Source organism: Ochlerotatus camptorhynchus, unplaced genomic scaffold (assembly GCF_037179485.1).
Source record: "Ochlerotatus camptorhynchus isolate MF236.1 unplaced genomic scaffold, CSIRO-AGI_Acam_v1.1 ptg000514l, whole genome shotgun sequence".
NCBI classification, from domain to species: domain Eukaryota; kingdom Metazoa; phylum Arthropoda; class Insecta; order Diptera; family Culicidae; genus Ochlerotatus; species Ochlerotatus camptorhynchus.
Window position 1 is genome coordinate 250,880 of NW_027040998.1, and position 21,621 is coordinate 272,500.

The following is a 21,621-nucleotide window of genomic DNA, read 5'->3' on the forward strand; positions in this document are numbered from 1 at the left end:
TTTCGTACCAAATGAGATAAAATTTTGGGAGGCGAACATTTCAAATTTTGCATCAGTCTAGTGATCATCAGAGGGATTGAGATTTGATTTTGTTATATTTTCTCAATACTAGATTCACAACATACCTAAAAATTGAGCATCGTACAAAATCTATGCAAGAAATTGTGCCACCATATAACAGAAGGTTGTCCTCAGGGTTGCCAATCGATAACAGTCGATAACGTCAGCGTAAACGTCGGTAATGGTGAATTTGCATTGCAGATTTTATCGGAGATGTTATCGACGGTTATCGGTTAACAACTCTGGTTAGGATGATTACAAGAATGGGTTGATAAGCACTTCTTGAGGTTCTTTTCTATGCGGGATATCAAGTAATAGTTATGCAAGCTGTTGCAATCATTTCTGGGTTAATCAAAAATATGTATTTTCTGATTTTGAACAAAACAATTATTTATTGTTTTTGTATGCAGATAACATTTCTTTATAGTCCAGAAAATCTATTCCCTATGCACAATTTGTGTAATTCACGTGAATGAAATGTTCAAAAATAATACGAAAAGTTGATGTTTTATGATTGTAACAAAATTTAATGTGCCTTTTGTGTCCAATATCAGGAATGTTGGCATTTTTAGTAAGATGTAAAAAAATAGTATACAAATCATAAAAATGTACTGTTTTATTTCTTGAAGTTTTTAACAGCTAACATGTTTTGGAGAAAAATGTGAATTTTTTTTTAGTGTGAATATTTTTCTGAATAGGTTATTATGCAACTTTGTGTCAGACGTCATTTTGATTAGATGAGCCGTTTTCGTGTAACGATTTATTGAAAAACTTGGAAATCGCCATTTTTTTTACTTTGGCGGTGGCCGAATTCCAGCCAAACGTGGTTCATTGAACGTATTCAACAATAGGTAGGAGTGCATAAAATGCTCCCCCAGGGCAAAACGCCCCTTGCATTTCTTTGAGCATATCGTTTCTTTAAATAAATGCAACGATGGTGGTAAGTGTCTAGGATCAATAATAAAAACAAAATTCTGAAAAGTTTCCTTCCTATGTACTTTTTGGCGTCATTATGACAAGCATTCAAACGTTAAAAAAGCTTGTTAGGCTAGTTTTTTATATAGCAATGCATAAAGTAAAGTTTTAAAAGCCTGCCTCATTTGAAAAATGGCATAAAATCTTACATTTGCTGTAAATTATTAATTTCTTACTTCGGTTCATCCAAGCACTGAACATATTTTTTCGTTTATTCTCTTAGGCTCGTTTCGTAAAAATTGTTTTTGTAGATAAAACACATTTCTCGTAAATTGTACGAAACATTCGTATTGCCTGTTCTCTAGCAAAATGCTAATATTACGCCTTATTCGTACAATACACGAACTGAATTTCGTACGGACCAGCAAATTTCGCTCTATTTGTCTTGTGTGTTTAAAAGCTGTTGCTTCTGCTGTCGTCCTGCTCATATTTTTAGCGAGTGATGCTGATGTGAATGCTGGTAGCTATGAAGGTGGAATCACCACGTTTATGTTGGAGATGGGATTACAATAATGGATGGACTTTAATCTGGTGCGGGGAAATCATTCTTCACGGAAGGACATGGAGACTGGTTGCCTCCTATGTGCAGTGCGATCGTATGAAATGCCTTCCCTACATGCAACGATAACCAGGAAGATAATGTAGTTTTTAACGAAATTTTCGTTACCCTTTGCATTATTATCGTACAATGCACTCACATTCTTTTTTGAGTTTACGAATGTTTCGTACTTTTTCAATCGCCATAAAAGTTTCGTATTTATTTAATAAATCATTCATCCGCAATACGAAATAAAATCAGTAGCAAGTGTGGCATTTCTATCGAAACTAGATTTATAAAAAGTACAAATCTATTTCGTTGCAGATAAGAACGAATGAATCTTTGGATAAAACGAACGATTTCATTGTATAAACTAAATTTTATTTTCATTGTGGGTAATATGCCCCATTTTTTATCATTGAATCCAAGATGAATATATATTCAAAATTGATGGGCAATCCATTTTTTCGTAATCAATTGTGCTATTGCGTATACCGAAACTCAAAACCGTCCTGTCAATTCGAAATCAATAAACTTGTCTTTCTCAAGACAAAATCAGTGCAACATAATACACGATCTGCCAACACTGTTTCATTGGCAATAATCTGTTCAATGTGAGCACAACTTGCAACAGCAACAACAACAAAAATGCCAAAGAGAGAGAGAAAGAGAATCATAAGACAAACTAGAGCTCATCTCCGACTAACAGATGATGACACCATCATCCACTCCGAACGTACAAACGAACGCCCGAACGCAAAAGGACACAAAAGTCAGGGGATGTTGCCATGAGAAAGCTCTTCAAATTGTGTGACACCCCAGAAAGGATTCAACTGTTATTTAATTAAGATCACTCTTCGACGGTTTAAATAGTGTCTCGTGGGCCATTTCGAGCCCGTTCCCTGTTTTGAACGCGTGCAAGTTGACTTTTCTTTTTTTTACGATTCAGATTTAAATATTTTCATAAAAGATTTGGCTGTGCTTGTCGTTCCACTGAGATGAAATTAAATTCTTGTACGGGATAATTTTAGTGAGATGGAATGCTAAATATCAGTTTATGAATAAATTTATGCATATGAACAAGAGCTGAAGGGTGTATTTGAAGAAGAAGCAGAATAACCTTGCCGCTCTGTCGACACAGTGTCTCCATTCTGTCGCATTTGAGAGTGTCACCATTACCCACTTATGTGTGTGCTATTTGGATGGGGTTTTGCTGTCTCTTGACTGGGAGAAAACCGTTCTGGGGCTTTAAAAGCTGAATATTGACATTTCATATTCATGAGTGTTTAGGCAAATTGTGGTGACGTTTGAAGGGGTTACTTTAAGCTATTTTACGACCCTCAGTGAAAAGTGTGTTTATGTGGTGCACTACGTATGCTGGACTAACTTATGGACTCTAATACTTAGTGATATGAATACAGTAATTTGAATTAAGAATTGTGTGATAAATGTGACAGAAGAAATTATCAAATTGTTTCAATTGAATATTGTTACTCATTTGACGCTGATGCCATCTAAGAAAATAAAGGTACAATAATAAGCACCGTACTTTGGATTTAATACATTTTAAAGATGTGGCAATGAGGAAGCAGTTCCATTAATTAAAATATTACATTACAATATGATTGTAAAACTAAGTAATATTTTCGAAAAATACTGTTATATTTAATAAATATCCACAGAGATGAACCAGCCGACGACTAAAAGTCTCTTTAATAAAGAAAGATAAGATAAGATAAAAAAATTTAATATTTAATACGACACTCAACATACAGATCACAGAGGACACCAAAAGTGCAACAAGATGAGAATGTGAATATATTAAATTTATTTTTTCGAAGTTTAAATGCTGGTTGTTATCCATTTGAAGAATTTCATCAAATGAGATATTGGTATGTATTCTACCATCTTAAGTACTTGAGCGATCGTTTAACATGTTTTGATGAAAACAAAAGTTTCAATTGTATCGATTTTTGCAAAGAAAATCGATAATATCCCAAAAGTAAACTTCTTGTTGTTTTATTATAAATACATCCTAAAATTTGGCATTATCTCCAACAAACAATTTTAGCTGCCGAACAGCATTATTACGGGTATCACTTCACGGTGAAAATGAAGTGAAGTGACCACTAGTCACTCACGGTGAAGTAATAGCCGCTTAAATCAAATGGGAATCTCTTCACCGTGAGTGATAAGTTGTCATTTCACCATGAAGTGACAACGGTAATAAGGGCCAGCTTTTATACCCATTTATGTGTAAAATTTGACGCATTACGAAAAAAGGCCTACAATAATACCCATTATTGAGTAACTGGTACCCACACACTTAGAAATTATTATTTTTACACGAAACGTAATTCAGCTTTGACGTAAATCATCGAACGTAAACAAACATGGCATTTAAAATTAAGTGTCCTGAAACTGAAACATATGCAACTCGACGAAAAGTGCGTTTGATTGAATTAATTTTCTCGTCCTTTTCAACTGATTCTTATGTCAAAAGGGCCGCTTGCATGTGTCGGTCTCAGGGCACTTAAATTTACATGTCTTTTTCGTAGTGTGCACTTATGTGTAAAAGTTACTAAAAAAAAACTAATTAATGATTTGCCCTTTTTTTTTGAGAAATGCGACAAATTTGACACATAAATGGGTATTCAATTCTTACCGTGTAGGAATTCAAGACTCCCGCACATAAACTAATGGTTCTGTTGGCTTGCGTGGACGTGTCTTTAATTCATCGAGAGAAGTTATTGTTTACAAAAGATGTTAGGCACTTTTCCAGCTCTTTATGGAATTGTTAATTAAGTATTGTGAACCATAAACCACTTAACTCTCAACTCAGAGACATTTAAAAAAAATCACTTTCATGTATTGTAATTTGAATGAAGTCGAAATTTTGACGACTAGTTGCATACTAAAATAATAAAAAAAAAATAACGGAGCGTGTCATTTAGATCATGTTCAAAAATAATTTTATCAAGAGCAATAAGTGTCCATTATTGTTACGTTTACGTTTGTCATACATTTTCCCATACAAACTTTAAAGTTCTCTCGCAAATCTAGATAGCATACAAATTTGAACAAATTTGGCACAGTTGTTGGAGATCTCTTTACAGATCGAAAGAGCAGAAGATCAGTGGGAAGCAGGGGGTTGTTATGTTGACCTACCCTATCATCCTTTCTGCAGCTTCTTTTCCATCTGTCCCCCGCAAATAAAACCCTTTTTCGATCTAAAATTCTTGTTTTAAAGCACATTCCCATTTTTAGCAGTCCCCGCATATTTTATCACCACTTAATCATCATAATCCCCATTCATCATCATTATCATCAACTACTCATCACCGTAGATCAACGAAAACCAAAAAAATCATCCAAAAGAGGCACAACTGATTAATAACCTGTACATTCGCCTCACAATCTATCCCAACAGAGTTCTACAATGCCCGTCCTGTCGTTACACAACACACATTCGATACCATCGGGATCAGCCAGTTACACCCTAGGACTAAGCGTAGCACCCGTAGCATCATCGTACACATTCCCAACGCACTCAGCGACGACCGGAGGCCTGGCGAGTGTTCTCGGTACGGTAGGAGGGTCCGGCGTAGGCACAACTGGAGTTTCGGGTCTGTCCGGTTTGGGATCCGGACTCGAAACCGGCACAGGATTAAGATTAAGCTCGACTAACCCACTGACGAGTACGTACGGTACCAACCTGAACTACAATACGTGTACGTCGTATTCGACCTATACCAATCCTCTACTAACGTCTGGTGGCATCAGCTCCAAGATGAAACCGCTGGACGAGTTAGATCTGCTGACACGCTATGCTCAGCGAGGAGGTACCCCCTGTTCACCTATCCCTCCAGCGGGTTGGAACATGGACAGCTTTGCCGGTATCGACGGTGTCAACCCGGCATTTATGCATTCGCAAAGTCGATCACTGATCGGAATGGAACTAGATGGTGAGTAGCGTCCGGGAGTCGGTAACTCGAAAGCGTTGTAGCTGTAGATCCTAAAAAAATCGCTCTATTCCCCCATAGCACGAACACACGGTTTAACACTGAACGGTACCGGTGAACCGCAAGTGGATATGTTAGATATACCGGGAAAAGGTAGATGTTGTGTATTTATAGCAAGATTTTCCTATGACCCGCCAGAGTGAGTATACCAGTTTTTTCTCAATCTACCTGTTTATATCGAGTGGCTCCTAATGCGGAGCGTTACTGATCATTCATTTGCTAAATAACATGTCATTTATTTTTTTCGAATGCTTTCTGTGTGATATTTGTAGAGTGGAAGGTTCTGAAGGGGAATTAGCGCTATGCGCTGGTGATTATTTGTTAGTCTGGGGCAACGGTGAACCACAAGGTGGCTATCTGGATGCCGAACTGTTAGATGGTAGAAGGGGCTTAGTGCCCGCGTCCTTCGTGCAAAGATTAGTAGGTTAGTCATCTCATTTCCTTTCAAATCACCAGAAAAGCATTATTACCAAAATATAGTTCTGCTTGGTTTGCTAACCATACCATCATGTTTCATTTCATCAATTTCTCCCCAACCATAGGTGACGACTTGTTAGAATTTCATCAGGCCGTAGTGTCGACACTGCGGGACGCTGATGACGCTCCTATTATCCTCGATCCAGCGCCGTTACCAATGAGCAATGCACTCCTGCCGCACACATCCGAAGACTTAGCGCGAATTAGTGAAGCCCATACCGACGTAGGTCAAGAGTTCGACGACGAAGCCGACACAGGTAGGAGCGTTTCCCCCCGTCCGGATGTTATCTCTGTTATCTGTGTCTGTTTGATCTCCTCCTCTGAACTACTTTACGTGCGAGAGGATTCATTCGGTTGCTTGATTATTGTGCGTTGTAAATATAGACACATCTACGGTTATTGCTAAAGGTGGATGTGCTAAATAATAATGGGTTAAATTAGTTCATTTGTGGAATCGTTGACTTTAAGGATATGTTCGATACCTCCCTCTCATACATTGTATATGTTTCACTGAGCGAAAAGTGAAATACTCTTTTGTAAGCGTTTCGGTTGGTTATGCAACGCCGTCCAAAAGCGTTTCCATTTTATTTTTATTTATTTTTTCATAGTAATAATCAACCTCAAAAACGTCTAGAACAATGGGGATATTTGAAGATATTTATTATGTGAGTTTCGATAGCTTCAGGACAGTCTCATAAATTTCAAGAAAAAAAAATTTTCATTGAAGATCAAAGAGCTTAAGCGCAATTCCAATTACCTAAAAAAAAAAACAAGTACAGATTACAGAAGTTGCAAAAACTTCAGTTAAGTTTGATGAGGGAAGCTAGGTGAACTTAGGGGCAGTTTTGATATTTTCGGGGCAGTTCCAATAATATCAGTAAAATTGCGGAGGCTTCAGGTAAATCTCGAAAAATTTGGGACAGTTTCATTAATTTCAGGAAAATAGCTAGAACGTTCCAGAATTTAGGATAACGGGTGTTCAATAAAAAATGAGAATTTTTTCTGTCATATAGCTGGTAAAAAAATTTTTTTTTCAACGAATTCAGTATTTTTTATTAAAAACATAATGTTTATTCTTCAAAAAAAACGTCAATGAATATTGGAGAAGGGGCCCTGGTCAGCCGTACGACGCAACTTAATAGCGATGCTCTCACAAGAGTGATGGGCACTGAAATAATTCTCATTTTTTATTGAACACCCGTTAGTGCCGAAAACTTCAGGGAAGTTTAGTAAACTTATGAAGCTCCAAACAGTTCACGGAAGTTCACAGAACTTTTGAGAAGCTTAGAGATTTTCAGGGCAATTCCATTGCTTTCAACATTCATCAGGATAATAGCAAGAATTTTATGGAAGTTTCGTGAACTTCAAGAAAGATTAGAGATCTTCAGGACAAACCCATTAGCTTCACGAGAATTGTAGAAACTTTTAAGATTATGTGCGTGAAGATTTTCTGCTTTTCACACACCATGTTATACAAATGGGAGCACCGTCACTCAGATAATGGTTATAAAGGGAAATGCCGAGATTTTCAGGGATGTTCCACTGCATGAAAAAATGAGAAGTTACGAAAACTTTCGGAAAACTTTGGAATCTTAAGGGAAGCTACAAGAACATAAGGACGGTTTCATTCGCTTCATGAAAACCGCAAAAAAAATTAAAAAATGTTTAAGAACCACAAGGATATTAAAAGGCTTTCAGAGAATTCAAGAGATCTTCAGGGATGTAGAAAAGAAGTTCTTAGTAACTCATAGATGTAAGATGAGCTAATCCACGTCAACTGACGAAACGATTTTACTTTACTCTCTCTCTCTCTGAATTCTATGAAACTGCGCATAATTGTTCAATATGGGCAATGAACCAAGTTTGTGCTGGAATTCGGCCATGTTTACTCTCATCAAGTTTTCGAATATGGCGTATTCAATAATTCAATAAGTCATAGCACGAAAACGACTCATCTAATCGAAATGATGTCTGAGACAAAGTTGAAGGAAACTGGATTGACTTTTCAGAAAATAAAATACACACTGTAAAAAAAGCATTAATTGATGTCAAAAAGTGCAAAAAGCTGTTAAAAACTTCAATAGCAAAAGAAAGCATATGTTTATTTTAAAGCTTATCAAAAATGCTATCTAAGCAGCGCCTGTGGTGTAGTGGTAAGCGTGATAACCTCTCACCCTAGCAGGCCTGAGTTCAATCCCAGTTGGCACCGCCGGGATGTTCAGAGGCATAACATCTCTGATCACGCCTTCCTTTGGAAGGGAAGTAAAGCCGTTGGTCCCCGGTCTATGAATGGATGAGTCGATAGGTAGGGTCCAGGTGTGGGAGCTCCCTGGCGTCAGAGGCATTGGTGCTCAGCACGGAAATCAAGATCGACGAAAACAAATCAAGAAAAAAATACTATCTGCTATGATATTGGACACAACGGGCACTTAAGAATTGACCCAAATCGTAGAACATCAATTTTTAGTAAATTTTCTTTCTCGCAATATTTATGTGATGATTGCATAAAAAACAATTTTCTGGAATTAAAAAAAAAAGTTTTTTGTTTGTAAAAATTTGGCGTGGATTTGCTTAGGTCTAGAGTATTTAGAGAATTTCAGAGATCTTCCCTAAAGTTATTGAAACATCACCAATAACTTTAGGGAAGTTCAGCGTACTTCAGGGAAGTTCCACGTATATCAGGAAAGTTCAAACTATTTTGGATGTTTGAAGGTCTATAAGAACCTTTATGAAGTTCCGGGAATTTTAGGGAAGTCCAGAAAACTCCGAACATGAAATGTTAATGATTTTAAAAGATTTTCAAAAAAGTTTTAAAGTTTTTTGGGCAGTTCCATTCATTTTAGGACAGTACATTAAGGAGAATTGAGTGAACTTTTTGGAAGTTCAGTAAATTTCAAGCGATGCTCCGAGAGCTTTATTCATTATTTGGTAACAAAAGGGAAGTTGTGAGATCATTTGAAGGGAGTTCCGTGATTTTCATGCCCGTTTTAAGAAATAGAATAAATTCATAAAACTTCAGTGAAGATCAGAATTAGTTTTTTAGCAGTTCTAAAATTTTCAAAGAAATCCAGAGAAATATAAAAAAGTTTCAAAAAGTTTCATTGTATTCAGAAAACTTGCCGAGTACCTAGAGGACGATCAGAGAACTTCACATTTCCATTAACTTAAAGAAAATAGCAGGAACTTCCAACGAATCCCGACGAATTATGGGAAATTCAAAGAATTGTTTATATTTTATTGTTATTGGATTTTATTAATAATAATGCGACTCTGTTGAACGCCCGCAAATCGCATCGTTTGACCCGTACTTCGTTAGACGCAGTGACAATCTAAGCATAGGGTTGTTACGAAGCGGTCGGGTTGGACATTCAGATCAATTTGGCTCAGGATGGCCTCACAATCTATTCTTCCTTGTAGAGTGTCGGCATTAGTTAATGATCTGCTAGTGTCGTTTCAAACCCGGAGAGTTTCTAATTCTATCAGTTTACAACGGCTCTCGTAGCTGGGGGACAAAGTGGATTTCTGCAAGGCAGTCTACGAAGTGGAAAACGAAGAAAGTGACGTTGAACAGATTCGGTTATAAAAATAATCAATAAACGTCAGTAAAATTGCCGGTACATTAGAATATTTAGTGAACTTTAGGGAAGCACCAAAGCAGTTCCGGTGGTGTAGTGGTAAGCGTGATAGTCTCTCTCTCCAAAAAGGCCTGGGTTTAATCCCAGTCGGTGCCACCAGGATTTTGTGAGGCGTAAAATCTCTGACCACACCTTCCTTCGGAAGAAAAGTAAAGCCGTTGGTCCCCGGTCCATGAGTTGATGGGTCGATAGGTAGGGTCCAGGAGTGGGATATTCCTCCCTGGCGTCGGTAGCATTGGTACTCAGTACTGAATACAAGATCGACGGAAAACAAATCAAAGAAGAAAAAATATGGAAGCACCAAAGTCCAGAGATCATCAAAGAAGTTTTCAAAACTTTAGGGAATTTACGGGAACTTCAAGTCAATTCAATTACCTCCAGAAGGCTTTTAGAATGTATTGAAACATGTATGGAAGTATAGAAAACTTTAAGGAAGTTCAGAGATCTTTCGGGCAGATCCAATGACATCAAGAAAACACCTAAACATCAGAGAATACTTTTCGGTGTACATTGGAATTACTCTGAATAGCTATAGAATATTATGAACGAGAACGGTTTTCTCAGGAAACTGACCAGACTAATCAACGATACTTCCGTCTGCAATAGTTGCTTCACAGCGTGAATAAATGTGAAAAAGCTTAAGCGTTAACCTCTTTGGCCGGCACTGGTGGTGTAGTGGTAAGCTCGACTGCTTTCTCAACCCAATGGGTCTGGGTTCAATCCCAGCCGAGGTCGGTAGACTACTCACATTTTTTTTAATTAACTACTACTATTAAATCAAATGGAGAACAAAATAGTTTTTGCAGTTCTACAATAATGTTTAAAAATTATTTATGACAGCTATCCAAACAAAATAGTACGTAACTTCATCAAGATACATAATTTGCCAACTTAAAAAAAAATAACTGTTCAAAATAACGTGTGTCTCTTAAATGATGTAAGTGTTGCTGAACGTTTAATATGTCTAGGCATCGAATTCAAAACATTTATTCCTTTAAAATACTATGAATTCTGAGAAGCACATGTCAAGAAATGCGGTGTTCTTATTTCATCCGCAATTCTAGCATTATATCTATAAAAATTCACTTCCTCCATGGTTACAACAACAACTCGATCATAAATAGTGTGATGTGATGTAAGGGGCTCGGTGGCCTTAGATCGACCGTTTTTACATAACATCATGAGTTTATCAACAATTAAGTTTCAAATCTAACATTATCAATATCAAAATCAATCAAGTAAAAAATATCAAAGTAAATTTGCCAAAATCAATATTTTGAATATGATCGGTCCCAGAGCCTAAAACCTCTATATTATCATCAATTCGGCAGAAAGCAATAATTTTCCATCATACCGAGTGTGAAAAGAAACATCACATGTTATATTTGTGTAAAATGAAATAAAATCATTTTGCATTTGATACTCAAAATCATCCCCACCACTCATAGCCTTGATGAAGAGAATGCTGTCATGTCAAAAATCAAATACATACAGCGAGTTTGTTTATCTTTTAAGGTTGCCTCGATTTTCAGCTGATTTGAGTGTTGAAGCACTGATCATGTAATCTCAGGTCCCTTCACATTCAAGACTCGTTAGTCGGTGTCTTTCTTAACTTTATCCCATCACTAAAATTCAGCGTACCGTGCGTTCGCGATAACAAACCCTCCTTCAAACCCGATTCATTTATCCAACAACCCAGTGATTTTCGTGGATGTGCAAAGGATTTCTCAACTTTCAACAAAGTGAATATCACGTCTACACATTCCTATCTGCATTCAGACACGGCGCTGATATTGTCTATTAAATAGTATGATATCACCAGTGTTTACCCATTGAGGATGTATGTTAGTCGCAAGCATCATCTTTCGGTTTTTTGTGTAATTACAGAGGCTCTGGCAATAGCGGAGTACCATCCACGGGTGGTCAATTATGATCATCTGTGGCTAGGAAATCAACTTTTTTTTATCAAAAATGCATAGTAATAATCCGAATTATTTTTTTATCATAAGGAGTTTAAGGGGCGTCCGCATACTACGTTGACATTATGATGACGCAAAGTAACACTTTGTCTGTAAGCCTGAGCGCTCACGCTCCAAATTATAGTAAAGTACTTTACATCAAAAAAGGTTGCATGACGTTAACTCTAGAATACTTGATTGAAAGATCCGAGGAGATTTTTGAAAAAAGTTAATTCATTGCTGAACAAGTATTTCTAATTCAACGAAATTTAATACAACCCAACTCTTAACATTCTTTGGGGTCCATACTATATGATAAAAATTTGTAACGGCCGTATTCTTCTTCTTCTTCTTGTTCTTCTTATTCTTCTTCTTCTTCTAGGCTTTTACGCTTCTGTTGCTAGCGTTTTGTCGGCTCTCAACTTAGTGTTCTAGATGCTCTTCCACAATTATTAATTAAGAGCATTCTATGCCAACACCAATGCATTAATTTGTATATTGTGCTACAAGTACAATGATACTCTACGCCCAGAAAAATCGGGAAAATTTCGAACCCGGAGATTTCTTTGATAGGACAGGGAACCGAGCCCGTCGCCTCCGGCTTGATGATTCCAAGCCTTTTTGACTAGGCCAGTGGTTCCCAACCTTTTTGCTGCAGCGGCGCATTTTTAAATTTTCTAAAAAAGCCGCGGTGCACCAATATTAAATATAAAAAGGGCGGATTTCTTTATAGAGAATGAAGTTTTTTTTTTGTTTTTATGTAAGGGAAATGGATGTAATGTCGGCCTAAATGCTCCTAATTTGGGCCCATACATAAATTCAGCAATCGACTAAATTTTCAATAGCGACCAAAAATCAATTAGTACCGTCCCAATGACCTGTTCATCTAGATAAAATTGATAAATAGCCGATTTTTAGCGATGGGCACAATGTTAGATCCATAAGCCAACATTAGAGCAATTTCCCCTACTTTTTCTACAATTTTACAAGCTTGTTGATCACTGAAAACGTACAAAATAAGGCAAATTTCCAATGTAAATTTCTGATGTGAGTAACGTTTGACAGATGTTTTACATTTTTATCACCGCTACGACAACAGCGCCACGGGTGGCCGGTGGTTGGTTGGATTTCACTATTGCAGGGGGAGAGATTTGAGACCACTCCTCAACTACAGAAGTGAACAGAGGATATATTGAATTTTTTATTAAATGTTTGAATATTAGGCATGGATTTGGAAAAAATACGTTCCCTAGCTGGATTTTAATATATATATATATATGTATATATATATTTAATGAGCCAACAGCGCACCTGGGAAAGCTTTGCGGCGCACCAGGGTGCCGCGGCGTCCAGGTTGGGAAGTACTGGACAAGGCTATCTGAGGCTGAATGCTCATTGCCAGATTTGTGTACACGAAAAAAGTTGGAGCCCCTATGTTTATTTTGATACCGTAAGGTACTGTAACAAGTGTCATGTACAAATTTCTAGCAATGCGGCATCACTGCTGAGGCCCCACAACATTCTCTTCTATAAAGTAAATAAGCAAAAGCAACGAAACTCAACAAGAAGAAGGGAGCAGAACAGTAGTCTCGTTGATCAGTCGCTAGCCGCTACCGTCGTACCGGGGGGCATTTCTCGCATAACATTTGAAAACGACACAAAAGCTATTGTAAACAAAATTGTAAGGTCCTGTACAGCTACTTGCATATACAAACGTGGTGGATACCAGCACCGATGAACAGTTGGACAAAAAAAAAGTGAGACATGGCCATTTCGAACGAATCTATTGATGTTTTAAAGAATGTTTCTTAATTTTTTGAGTATATTATTTGAGTGGGTAAAATTTTAGCTTGAGGGTGGTATACATTCAGATTACAAATAAACTTTTGTATTTTTTTTTTTAACGTCGGTCTCTGTTCCGCAATCTAGTGCCAATCACCAACGGATATCGATTGCCATCCATTGACGGCAATCGAATATGCAGGAAGGCAGCTTCCACACCTGCGTAGGATATCGAACCCACTCAAACACACATGGGTCGGGACCAACGGCTTTACTTTCCTTCCGAAGGAAGATGTGACCAGAGATTTTTATGCCTCAGAAAAATCCCACCGACCTCGGCTGGGATTGAACCCAGACCCATTGGGGTGTTAGAAAGCAGTCACGCTTACCACTACACCACAGGTGCCGGCTAAAAACATTTGTATGTCTTGTTAAAATTGATGAACATTTTTTGACACATTATAGATGATATCATTTTAGGAAACTTTATCGAAATCGACAATTTTTTATCTCTCACGACAAAGTTATAGGGTTAAAATGGAGCACAAACGGTAGTTCCTCTTGAAAACGGTTTTTTTTGTCAAGATTTTAATATTTGATTTTTCCATTTTTTTTTTCAATGGTATACAAAGTTGTAAGTGCTCTAAAAATTCAAATTTTGCTAAACCAAACAAATCGCTATCTCTTCGTTTTAGGGACTTACGTCCTTTTTATATTTTTGAACACTATTGCTGTTTTCATGACCATTTTTCCAAGTATTTACATAAAGTTGGGTTCACCACTGCAAGAATGTTGTATAAAATATGGGAAACTGGACGATCCTATTAAATTGCTTACAAAAAACCCAAATATTGCTCAAATATCCCCATAGTACGGACTTAGGTTGAGAATACTATACCAAACAACTTTGTCGACGCTGCAACCCATCTTATTGTATATACTTGGAAAAATGGTGCATATGTGAATGTATATGTAACAGTAGGGTATGAGTTGTTGAACTAAATAACGTTGAGTTTAGCTGCTAATACCTGCAAACCTGGAAGATACACTTCTTTAATACTAATTATGAAGCAGTAAAAAGTAGACTAAGTACAATTTTTACATGCTGCCAAAGTAAAGAAGGATCACTGAAGATGACCAATTTCAAACAATTATGAAAAACTTAATTCATGAAAATGTATCAGAAAACAGAAAGTGCATAAATTAAACAATAAGGAAAAAAACATCTGAGAATTTGCAGAATTACCACAACATATGCAATGAACTCAACACAGTCATTACCTCAGCACATGAAGAATACAATCGTAAAGTCGAAACTGAAGTTAAATCATGTCCCAAGAACTTCTTCAATTACGTAAAAACGAAATTTAAAAGGAAATAACTCCTTAGAAATCTACAATCTCTGCAAATTTCTGCCAGGAAGTATACACTGCATTCTCCGAAGATATATCTGGTCGATATCTGTCAACCAACTACCTCAACAAGAAATCCTCAAAGCATTAGAAAACTTGAACGCATCTAAAGGAGCAGGACCTGATGGAATAGTACCTGTATTCCCGAAGAATCTTTCAGAAGAACTCTGCCTTCCTTTAAAACGCCTTTTTAACATGTCTTTGAAAAAATCAATATTACTTGAAATTTGGAAAGCCTCTTTTTTAGTGCATATTTTCAAATCTGCTACGAAATTTGATATCCGAAATTACCGTAGAATTGCCATTTTTTCTTGCAAAACTTTTTGAATCTATCGTAAACGACAAAATTTATTTCTTTTATCCTGAATGCCATGGAAAATGGTAACCACGTAGATGCTCTTTACATTGACTTCAGTAAAGCATTTGACGGAATCGACATGCCATTATTACTCTTCAAGCTGCAGAAAATAGGAATGGAAGCCGGACTTTTGAACAGACTCCAATCCTACTTAACTTTCAAAATAAACTTCAGAACCAACTCTAGTCACCTCTGGAGTGCCCCAGGAATCTCATTTGGGCCCACTTATTTTTATTTTGTACGTAAACGACACTTCCTTCATACTTAAAAACATTAAACTGCTTTCCTGCACATTTGATTGCCATCAATGGATAGCAATCGATGTCCCTCGGTGATTGGCACTAGATTGTAGAACAGAGACTGACGTTAAATAAAGGAATGAATGAAAAAAATCAGGATCCATACACTATAAAATTACTGTACACTACATATGTAAGACCCATTCTGGAATACTACCACATAAATTGCGAAAAAATTTACATCACTATGTCCAAAAACCAAATAAAAACTAAGAGGAAATAAAAATAATGCATAGCATGGAAGTAAAACATTCTAATCATCTTCTTGGCTACTTTGCTTGAAGAAATAAATAGTCAAATAAACAAATAAGATAGATTTACAAAATATAAATTCGAATGTAAATTTTTTAAACAAAGACATAGCAATTTGCTTCTTTTAGCAAAAATGCGCATTTTTAGAGCACCTTTAACTTTATAGAATATTTCCTATTGAAAACAAACAGATATGGCAAAAAAAAATTATGGGGGTGCTGCCGTTTGTACTACATGTTCACATTATAACTTCGTTCACCTGAGAGATAAAAATTTGTCGCGTTGTACAAAGTTTCTCAAAATGACTTCATCTACAATGTTTCCATAGATGTTCATCAATTTTAACAAGATATAAAAAAGTTACCTTTTATATCTGAGTGCAAGCAAAAATTTTCTCAACTCAAGTAAAGTACTCAAAAAATTAAGAAACATTCTAGAAGACATCAAAATGCTACACTGAATAGTTTCGTCACAAATGGCCATATCCCACTTTTTTTTTATTTCGTCCTGGAGCGATGTAACAACATTCAATAGGCGGTTTGATGATGCAGATTTCAAAAGTTTACACAAGAAGGTTTGGGAGTAAAGTTTTAAAACGATTATTTGTTTGCATAAAGTACTTTTAATGAATTACTGTTGAAGGTAAAAAGTCGAAATCTACATATTTGAACAAGTTCCATTTTAATATTACACGTATATTCTGTGGCCCTTGAGTTTTGTCTTCCGTAGAATCATCGAAAAAAATAATTAAAGCTTTATTAGATTTTCACATAGAAAAAATTTCAATCCCATACCCACCCATGCAAAATTTTTAAATCTGCTCATCAAGCTGTTTTTCAATATGACCGCGAGTGGTATTAAAATAAGACCTATAGTCGATTTTTCATCCCCCAGGTTTCCAGACAAAGATTTATTTTGGGCCATGCTATTGGACAGTATTTAAATATTAAAAAAAAAATATTCAAAAATGCGGAAAAAGTACAAGTTGTTAAATCTACCTATAATTACATTAAGATGCTGGCTCACCAATGCATCATTAAACAGACAGCACATCATTCTAGCAAAAATGGACCACAATAATCAAGCAAAACAATGGAACTTCTCGCACATTAACCCACAATTATTGGTGGATGTACAGTATTCCCAAAAAAAAAACGCTGGACACTGCCGCAAAAAGCTGTATGCCAAAAAAAAACAAAAGGCATAGTGACATATGGATTGTGCAAAACAACGAGGAAAAAACGATGAAACATACCACCAACTGTACTACTGACACATAACCCGTATAATTCCTATCCAGTAGAGTAATTTGTTTGTACATACCATACCATACATAATAGCTTCCATCGCCCTGGCTGACTCATTTGTCCTAATTTATATTTACTCTGGGGAGTAATGTATGCCAACACAATTATAGGGAAAGTGCCTGCTGTGGTTTGATTTCCAAATTGGGTAACACATAAAATGGCATCCTGGCTGTAAAGCACGTTCACGATAGGGCAGTAAATATATTATCTCATGATGAACCAGTTTCTCCTCTGCCAGGGTTAAGCAGCGCATCCGTTAGTAGTTGGCAGAGGGGAGCTTTATGAGACAACATTGTTACCAGCTTAAGGTATCTTGAATTTGTACATAGTGCAAAGCAACAAATGGAAAACCTACTAAGCTAGCTGTTTATGAAACAGTCAAAAAATGGCTGTCGGTGTCGCACTATTAGGGGGTTTGTAGACTGATTTCGAATAAATTCCGCTATTTTTAATTTATCAGTTGTTTTTGGATATTGCTTCGAGTCCTAAAGTCAGTACCGTGGACCCCCGCTAATCTGAATGGCACTTCATGCATATCATCGGGGTAATTTCTAATTTGCATTTTTAGTAACCCTATCAGCATCAGAACATGGCACTGGCAGCCTTATTTGCTGTTTTGTTTTGATTCCGTTTTGCAATGTTCTAGCTCGCTTTCCTCCATTCCATATGCTGAGTTACGTTTGAGAAATTTGAAGTTTGCACGATGTGCAGATTAGCGAGGTTCAAATTAAAAAGTGAACCAGATTAAAAACAGTTGGATTACCGCGGGTCCACGGTACACTCAATTCTGTTGAAGCGATTTGTTTTCGCCTCTATGTTTGATTGTGTGACCTCAAATTGCGATCAAATTGAATTCAGCTTGTTTCCAAAATCGCAACAAAAAACAGCTGAGTGTAGCTGCTTTAAAACCCTTTTAATATTGCAACTAAATCAATGCAAATATGCCAATTCCTGCCATGCCTGAGAAAAATGGAACGGCATTTCATTCATTTCTTGACGGATTTCAAGACTAATGATATCGTTGAGCTTTCAATTTTTATTTTATTAAGATCAAACAATCGTTCCATCTTTTTTCTTGGTACGTTTATCTATGTTATTGGGGACTGTATATAATTACTCACCAATTGTTTACAAGATTAATATATAAACTTCAAAAAATGACACCTTCCCCAGAATGAGTTGGGGATAGCTATTATCTTCCCATATGTGAATAAGGTTTAATTTTTTTTTTATGCTTGAAAGTGCATCCAAGTGGCAATATTTTCTTTCATATACGCTCTTTCTCATTAATTCAACCGTATTCCAAACATCTATCATCACTGAGAATTGTCCAAGTGTCATTTCACTTTTCTATGTTCGCAACCCACTTTTATGCACCCTACCGATCGTGAGCTATGAGCACAACAAATGTGAACGTATGAATAGCAAGTAATCGTGTTCAAAAGTGGCATCCATGTGTGATTCAAAACATTTTTCCCACTCCTTTAAACAGCAGTGAGTGTTTCAATTTGAAAAAAAAGATGCTACGGCACTGGGTGAAGTTGATGAAGAAAAAAAAAACAACATCATATGGCACCGCACCGTGACTGTACGAACGAAGGTAGATCATCGTACATTTGTAAAGCCAGAGTATTCTTCCATTTGTTGGCATTGGAATTTAGCTCTACGTCTGTACTGATATACATAAAATACCCTCATACGATTGTACGTGTAAAACTGACGCCACCTTTCCGGCGCAACAAACTTGCAGAATAACCCAATGTCACACACCCGTGTACTTCCTGACAATTTTCCTCTATGCCATCATCATCACAAAGGCTGGGATGGCCAGCCACCCCTTTTTTTGTCTTGATATGACATCTGTTCGTAAATTGAACTCAAAGGATAGAAATGTTGGAAATGTTCCGGAAAAAATTCAGTCTAATCAGAACATATCCGTTTGATCAACAGTAAACATTACAAGAGACAGATAAAAATAAAGAACATAATCATACACTTTTAGGTTGAAACCATTTTGTTTGGAAAAATTGCATTTTTTTTTCTACCGTGTTCAACGTTCTAAATGCTTCTGCACCGTAAACAAGAGTCAGTTGATACAGGTTAACAAGCATAAATAATTGGAATTTTATACACACCATTTCCGTCGAAAGGTGCTTTTTTATGTTCATTTCTCACTGAGCCACATGAATGTGACTGGGGAAAAAGGAAAAATGACTGAAGCAATTAGCATTGCACTTCTGAAGGAGACAACGGAATGCAATCCTATCTTGTGGATGGTTAAGCTTTCGTATGTACATGCTTCGACACGTGTAAAAGATTCTGCAGCAGCTTGAAGTCTAAGTCATGATTTCGAATAATGTTTTCTACCAGGGACATCCCAGGAAACCATTCCCGGGAAATTTAGTAAAATTACGTTTCCAGACCCCGGGAATCCAGAGGAATCATAAAAAAAAACTTCTAAGCAGATAGTTCGAAGAAATTTCCAAAGGAAGTCAAAAGATTTTCTATGGAAAGTCGGACAGAAAAATTTTCCAAGGGAATCTAGAAGAAATTTCCCCTGAAGGCCTGAAAAGACCGAATAAATAAGAATACATTCCCTCTCAAACACTTCCAGGGATGTCAAAAAAACTTCTAAGGTAGTAAAAAACGATTCAATATAAACTTCCAATGAAAGTTTTAAGCAATATGCTGAAGAAGCTGGATGAACTTCCTAATGGAAGTAAAAAAAGCTACCGTGGAAGTCAGAACAAGTTCTGGAAGAAATGTTCGATGATATCAAATGATAATTTCTATGAAAGTTCTCTCGATATTCATAACGAGCGCGCACGTAATTGGTTAATTATGGCTGAAAACTTTCATAAATTTTTAATAGCTAACCATTGATAAACAATTATAAAACAAATTTAACAATCAATCTTAATAAAATGGTTTAGTTAAAATTGAATTTCATTCATTAATGACCATATTATAAGCGTTTAAAACCTGACAGTATTCCGTTCCACGATTTTTTTGATTTGCATCTCAGTCAAAAAATAGAGCGAAAACTGTTTTTGTAAGACACCCTAAGTAAATTGAGGTAAATTGCTCTAAATCAATCAATTCAAGAGATACAATAAACTTTCTTTACACAAAGTTGCTTCAAATTTGCTGATATAAAATTTTTCCTTAAAAAAATTGTTTCTGAAAATAATAAAGCTTATTTTTTTATGATAAGAATTAGTATTAATTTACACCACAGAGTTAAACCCCCCATAAGTAAGAAACAAATTTGTAGAAGATACCGTTTCCTAAAGTTTAACTTTTAGCCTCTAAATGCATGCTAAATTCAAGATCTAAATGCATACTAAATTCGCATTCTGGACCACGGTTCAGCAGGGACCATTTGTATGATTAAGTTTTTATTTACGAGAAAACGTCAATGGAAGTGAAAAGTTACAGTTACGTTAGAGTTACAATCATTAGAGCCATTTCTCCTACAACATTTCTGAACGAATTTCTTGGTTCAATACTTATTTACACCTGTGACGTTACTGGCCTACTGGTCACCAAAATTGTTTCAAGATTCCGGTATCCAGATTTTTTTTTTTTGAAATATCTGAAACCTTGAAAAAGTGTTGAGATTTTGGAATTCAACAAAATATGTTTATCCTGAACGCTTTTAATGATAATTTATTTAAACAAGATGTTTAAGGTCCCAAATATAAAAAAGTAGCAGAACTTAAGAGCATTTTACCGTATAACTGGACAGTTTTGAGGTCAATAGGTGACCGAATCAATCCATTCAAATCTTCTTACATGCAGCAATTAACTTACACACTTGGTTTTCTTTGCATTCTCGGTAATGGCCCTCCAACGGCTGTTGGTTTTACTAAGATCTCAGCAAAGAGTGGCGTTTGCTTGCTGATATTCAGTAACCTGAAGTCTGTTTTACTGAGATCTCAGTAAAGCTGCTCGGCAAGCTAGGATTACCGAGATTCAGCAAACAAAACTGAGTGTGTTACCTGCATCAATCAAAGATATGTACGCAGCTAAAAAAAAGTAGTGTAAATTTCCATTACTATGAGACATGTCATGCAATATTCCATATATTGTATGCAACTATCCACCTTTGTTTGAAACATTTCTTACAAGCTGCTAGGTTACGTGATAAGAAAGTTTACATGCAAGAATGTTTGCATGCATGAATGTCATCACCAGTAAAATTAAGATTTTTTTTCTGTGTAAGTCAAAATGGCAGTGTGTATATTAGGTATGCCACTCAACAAGGGATAACTTTAAATAATCTCGTGTCACATTGTTCCTCAAAGATACTATTTGTATATAATTTCACGCAACCGAGCAACTTGCAAACAATGTTGTTTACAAAGATGGGCTTTTGTATATAATATTTGCTACATTGCATGAAATATGTCAGAACTTTATATGATATATAATGTAAACTTATATGATATGTAACGCTCCATTTATGTGCATCATACTGAACAGAAATTTGCACTACTTTTCGTACTGTGTATCTCTAAATAGCAACATCTTGCGACTATTTTCA

General features: G+C 36.3%; 1 pseudogene; it reads left to right on the forward strand.

The window, feature by feature from the left end:
- Positions 1-21,621, forward strand: part of LOC135712903 (uncharacterized) — a 171,256-nt pseudogene that overhangs the window by 121,540 nt on the left and 28,095 nt on the right.